General features: G+C 41.0%; 1 long non-coding RNA gene across 1 annotated transcript in view; it reads left to right on the top strand.

The window, feature by feature from the left end:
- Positions 1-1,936: 1,936 nt before the first annotated feature.
- The window catches only part of LOC140578209 (uncharacterized), an 86,822-nt gene continuing 82,758 nt past the window's right edge, over positions 1,937-6,000 (top strand). Inside the window, exons 1-2 of the long non-coding RNA XR_011982300.1 lie at positions 1,937-2,005; positions 2,530-2,664. This is a non-coding gene — a long non-coding RNA (uncharacterized lncRNA). The remainder of the gene's footprint in view (positions 2,006-2,529; positions 2,665-6,000) is intronic.

The following is a 6,000-nucleotide window of genomic DNA, read 5'->3' as shown; positions in this document are numbered from 1 at the left end:
GGCTGATACATAACAAAATATGTGAAATGTATTTTTGTTTTTTAAATACAAAATACTGTAGTTTATTTTGATACTTTGCTGGATGGCTGTATTTTGTAGTTTATTTTGATACACTTACAAATATGATATTTTATATCAAAATACATTTTCTTGTATTTTTACCCATCTCTGGAAGCTGTTCCAGGCATGACCCCCTGGATGGTGGCCCCGGGGCAGACCCAGGACATGCTGGTGGGGCTGTACCTCCCAGCTGACTGGAGAAGGTCTGGGGATCCTCCAGAAGGAGCTAGTTTGTTAGCTAAGGAAAGGATGGCTGGAGACCCTCACTGGGAAGAGTTTTGCAAAGAAGACAATGTATTAAAAATTCAAATAGCATTTTTAACCAGTCTACATTTTCTGTTGATTTACATACCAGTAGCAACTCATTGGGGGCAATGTTGACATTTAACTGATATTATTACAATTTAAAATGATATTCAGGGTGGGAGTCCAGTCAAAGTCAGCAGCGTGCCAGGAGAAAGCTTGAAACAGCTGTGTGGGATGGTGTGATATGACTGATCTCCCAGAATGCCGTGGGAAAGCAATGGAACGTGGTCCAACCCAATGTTGTTCAATTGCCACCCACCCAGTTTATAGTTTACAAATGGTGCTGTTCAGAACCTGTCAAAAGAACAACTGATTATTGCATTATATATTATTAAATAATCAAAACTAAGAATACATTTCATTTCATTCCCGCTTTACATTTGACATAGCAGCTGAAATGTTTCTAAGAAGCAGTGATGGTCTGAGGATGAAGGAAAAGTGATGAAACCCCTGTGCACCTTGAGCGCTATACTTGGTCAACCTTCAGACCCATGGATGAGCTAGCTCAGTTATTCAACTCACGGTCCTCGAGGTCCAAGCACTGCTGGTTTTCCAGCCTTCCTTTACCTGTCAGTCAGGTGTGAAGCCTCTGACCAATCAGAATCAGTAATTATTAAACAACTACCTGGGAGAACTGAAAACACGGCCTGGATTTGGAATCGAGGTCCAGAGTTGAAGAACCCTGAGCTAGCTGCTATTTTAGCCCCCTCAGCCTGACATCATGTACAGCAGGACTACGGCTTGGCCAGTCTTCCTAATTTATTAAATCTCACATCAGTTATCTAATTCATATTACTGTGACCTGCTCCGTTGATATTATCTTCATAAGGCCACCTATCTGACTGCAACAGTGATCAACTAAGCAGGCTTAATCCAAAAATACAATTTGAACATCAGGCATACATACATTGTAAGACACTCATAAAACACTGTACAATGTTTTGAGACACAAATTCATCTTGTCAAGTGTTGACTGCCAGAGGAAACCACAGAACCCGCAAGAAAAGTATGGAACATAGGGAGGATATATATGTATATTACACACACACAGACACAGGTGGTGCGATTCGACCCCTAAAACTGAGGTCATTATGCCATCCAGTCCTAAATTACCTTAGACGTATAAGTCAGTTCTGAAAATATTTTAAGGGGTTGGTACCTAATGGGAATGCTGGTAGGGGGTCTGGTTGTAAAATATTGTACACCCAGGGCGACTAAGGTATAGCGAGCATCTAAGGACTAGGAGACTTGTTCGCTGGAAGAGAACACGCTCTTTAGTGTAGTCCTTGGATTGTAATACTCAACGAGCACCGAAACCATATACTGTATATATATTTATACACATACACGAACGCTCGCAAGGAATGCCGGTGTTCTGTCAAGTTGAGCTACTTTGTCGAGGTAGGCTACCGTAGTGCTAATCGATAGCCCTAACCCTAACTCTTACCTAACCCCCCAAAAAACCCTAAAACCCTTCCTTTAACCCTAACCCTAACCCATAAAACCTAACCCTAATCCCAAAACGGTGAAACTGCACATGCGCAGAAAGGCTCGATAGCACGTCTCGATAGGTAGCTCAACTCGTCAGAACACCGGCGCTACAATGCGTTATTGACCAGCACACTGACTACGTCCGATGGTAACATGTTTTATTGGGATAAATGTTTTATTGGTTCAATCAATGAACATGCTACACATAGCCATGCATACAGCACCGATAAAATAACATACGAACCTTAAGTTACGTATTAAAATTTTAAGTACGGTGTCTCATAGTGAACAAAAGCAATAAGGTTAATTAATACAACTTGGTGATCTACCCTGGTATTGCCAGTATTCATATGGTTATTGTTTAAAATAAAAGTACAGTATGTTCATGTTCCTATAACCTGTACTTCAAACCATGCATAACGTGTATGAGTGTGTATCCAATGTTACAATGCCCTGGAGTATAAAAAGGCAATTATTTCTTATATTATGTTTTCCCTACAAGACTATACTTGGACAAGCGGTTGAAAGACACACGGACATTATCTGCCCAGTGTAAAAACAAAAAAAGAAATTCGAAGCAGACATGCCCTTCGCGCCTAAATGTTATTTCAGCGAACTACAGTAAGCAGTAGTCTGTGAGTTATGACGCATATTCCTGTTTTTGCGACGCAGATATATGTCGTCACGCACAAACCCTCCCTAACACTGTTAGGTCGAGGGTATTTCCATAAGGAGGGGTTGGACTCCAGAGAGGCAGGGCTGGAGCTGGGGTTGCTCACTTGCGGTGAAGCGGCAGCATGCTCACAGGTAGGAATTCTAGTTATCTTTACGGTGCATGTGATGTCTGAATTGCGGAAAGTCACTTTGAACTCAACCGCTTGTGCTACAATATTGCCCAGATGCTCGCGTCACGGCTTTGGTTTAAATTCAGGCATTTATAAATTGTAGATTTCAGCTGTCGATGGTTTGATTGGTACTTCAGCATAGGTGCGTGGGTTTTTTGTGTGCGTGGTGAAGAAGACTGGTTTCTATCTAAAATATTTTTTTCCGCAAAAGTATAATGGCACGTTTGTTCCGGAAAATGTTACTCGTGGACGTATTTACCGTTAATGAAAATATCGGAACAAACTTGGGAAAAATAAACCCCCGGGAGGTAAATAAAAGATAAGGCTATCTTCTTAATTGCTAGTAAAGTCTTTTAACCGATTGCTTGGGTTGAACAGTGGATGACAGTTTGCAATAATATACATGAGATAAGAGGTGATACTGGATGACTTAATTCTCCGCTTTCTGTTACCCATTAAATCAAAATCCCATCAGTCAGTTTGAACCCATTATTGTGCATATTTGCTTTTTCCTAATAAAGTTGAGCAGTCATTATGTGATAGTTAAGTGTTCATAATGGGAATTAAAATCCGCCATATTTTAATGTATTGTGGCTGTTCAGTCACATACTGTATTATATTTTACTATAAACTTTGCATATTAAGCTATATGCCCATGTCTATAAAAATACATGCATAATATATATGACAGTGCATTTAATGTCTCCGTGTATTTTTTCCCAGTCTGTTTTTTTCCCCCGAAAGACGGACTTTATGTGGATTTGTACTTACCGGACTTTTTATAGGAAAGCGAAAATTTTTATAGGGAAAAATGCAGAAAATTTGCCGGGATCTTCTGGGAGCTTTCGATTATATCGATTGGACGTTAAATATGCAATACTTATATATTATTTATGGAAGTTATTATAGCTCTAAACAAATAGCACCGAAACAGTAACGGTAAGTAAAATTAAAGTACAGGAACGCCCGTGGTGAGTTAGACCGTCAGCCTGAGCTTTGAAGGGTGCTGTGGATGTACGGAGTCCCTCTCTTCCCTTAATCTATATGCAGAAATATGCGCCGTTTCTTCGGAAGGAAACGAGCCGATCGAGCGAGGAAGCCGTGAGATTGTGACTCCTGTCAGGGAGCGGGGAAGGCGGCTGACATCGCTGTTCCTGCCCGGCGGAGTCGCCGCAGCTCTAACGCCTGTTTTACTGTGAATCAGGGATGCTGACCGACCGCGCCGCTTCCGGGGGTTTTCGCCGGTCTTCTAACCTCAACTGCCTATATTACTGCTTAAGAGTTATAGGTATTATCGTAGGATTATGTTTTTATTTGGATTCGCTACTTAGTAGATAAAGTTTTTCCTAACAAAGTCAGCTAAAGTAAATAAGTATATCTATAATCAGAAACCGATATGCTTTGTCCAAGAAGTACCAATGTGCTTTAACAGATGATTAATGTATGATTAATGGACACAACTGTATAGCTATAGTATTCCCCCGATTTATACACAGAAATAATCAAGATGTATGTTTGAATGGGAATAATAGGGCACAAGCAGTGCAATGCCGTGGTTTCGTGAACTAATTTGGTTGTTTCATTCTTAATAAAATACATATTTTTTATTTTCAATTTAATTTTAAACAGGTTATTGAAGTCCATCTTGTTATATAAAGAGAACTTTTTGGTTAAAATCGTAGGCCTATTAATCACCTATACTAAAAGGGCAGGAAATATTAAATATAACCCATTAATATATTCATAGCATCAGTGCTGCATACAGTAGTTATGGGCCTGCGTACATACAGTAGCTCGCTGATGATGCGCGACTCTGCTATTGCCTAACAGTATTAACTAATGGAAAAACTCAGATTAAATTCGGTTGTTTTAATGTATGTATTTATGCATTTGTGTATTTAGGTGTAGCTGATTGGCTTATAGAACTGGGTTAGCCATTGACCTGGCCTTGTTGATGGTCAGACAGAATGATGCAGGTGGGCGTGTGACACGAAGAGACGCATTTTTGAATTAGCTCGGCCAGTTGATCGTTATAGTGGTTTTTATGTCAGCACGGGCCATCTATAATGCATCACACAGGAGATGGAAGTTCCTCTAGGAACTCTTTCAGCCTGGAATATAATATTTTAGCAGCACGTAAAGAGCTCGAAATGGAGGAGGGCAGGCGTTAAAAAAGGACGTTTATTGAATTGTGCGGTATTTATTGATTCAGCATGTAGGCTCATAGCTCTTCTCAGCATTGCTCTGTTATTACATTGCATCGTTTACTTTCTCAATAGAGGCTTTTATTCGGACTCACGCTGCTTGCCGTTGTCCGCTGACGTGAGGTAATGAAGCGGAAAGCGTTGCGCATTTTCCCCCGAAGTCTGCAGGTTTTGATCAGACGGGCCGCGCCTCACGCCGTGCTGTCATTCGCATCAGTTATGCATGTTGCACAAACGCCGCTGGTTTGCACTTAAATCGCTGTACGTTATTCTTGGAACAGAAATACTAACAAGAGCACTTGTCGGAGTTTCATTCTCACGTACCTCGGGTGTTTCCTTCGCCTCAGCCTCCTGAACACAGAGGTCCTTTCGTGTGTCCCAGTGCTCTTGGAGGAAGGTTGGATCTCTTGATGTGGTCTCTGAGGGCCATCGGGTGTGAGGTGAGGCTACAGACCATTACCTGGATAACCACTCAACACTGTCCTGGAGCCACCTTGGAGCTTAACCCCCAAGCGAGGCTGACATCCATGGAAGCCATTAGAACAATCAGAGTCCTCTATTGGGTTTAGATTAGTGGGTGTAAATACACTGCTTCACAAGCGGAAATTGCTTGTAAATGAAGAATGTTAAACCACGAGACCCCTTTTATTAGAGTTTTTTTTCTGGTGTAAATCCATGGTTATTTATTCATAATTACACAAACTTTTAAAATGTTTTTTCCCCCACATTTCCAAGTGAGCATGCGGAAATGTATGTTAACAACTGGAAAATAACATCCCTCTCTCTGAATTCAGACATCAGTTTGCAAAAAACTGAAGTTGGCTTAACGCACCAGTGTTAAGGTTGCTAGGTGGTGATGTCATACGTAATTTATGCAGCAAACTGCAAAAATGCAACGAACCAATGACAAAATTTTTATTACAAATTATTATCAGCCTTATCGATGAGTTGTCGCAGAAGTATCAGAAGTGTCTTGTGACATGCTTTGGGTGCAGTGTGGGTCCTCTGCCACCAGGGGGTGAACTTCTTGAAAGGTCAGTGGAGAACAGATGTGCTAGTGCAGCGATTCTCAGCTCATGGATCACAACCCAAAT

This window comes from Paramormyrops kingsleyae, chromosome 13, assembly GCF_048594095.1.
Source record: "Paramormyrops kingsleyae isolate MSU_618 chromosome 13, PKINGS_0.4, whole genome shotgun sequence".
NCBI classification, from domain to species: domain Eukaryota; kingdom Metazoa; phylum Chordata; class Actinopteri; order Osteoglossiformes; family Mormyridae; genus Paramormyrops; species Paramormyrops kingsleyae.
This window is presented reverse-complemented; position numbering and strand designations above follow the sequence as displayed.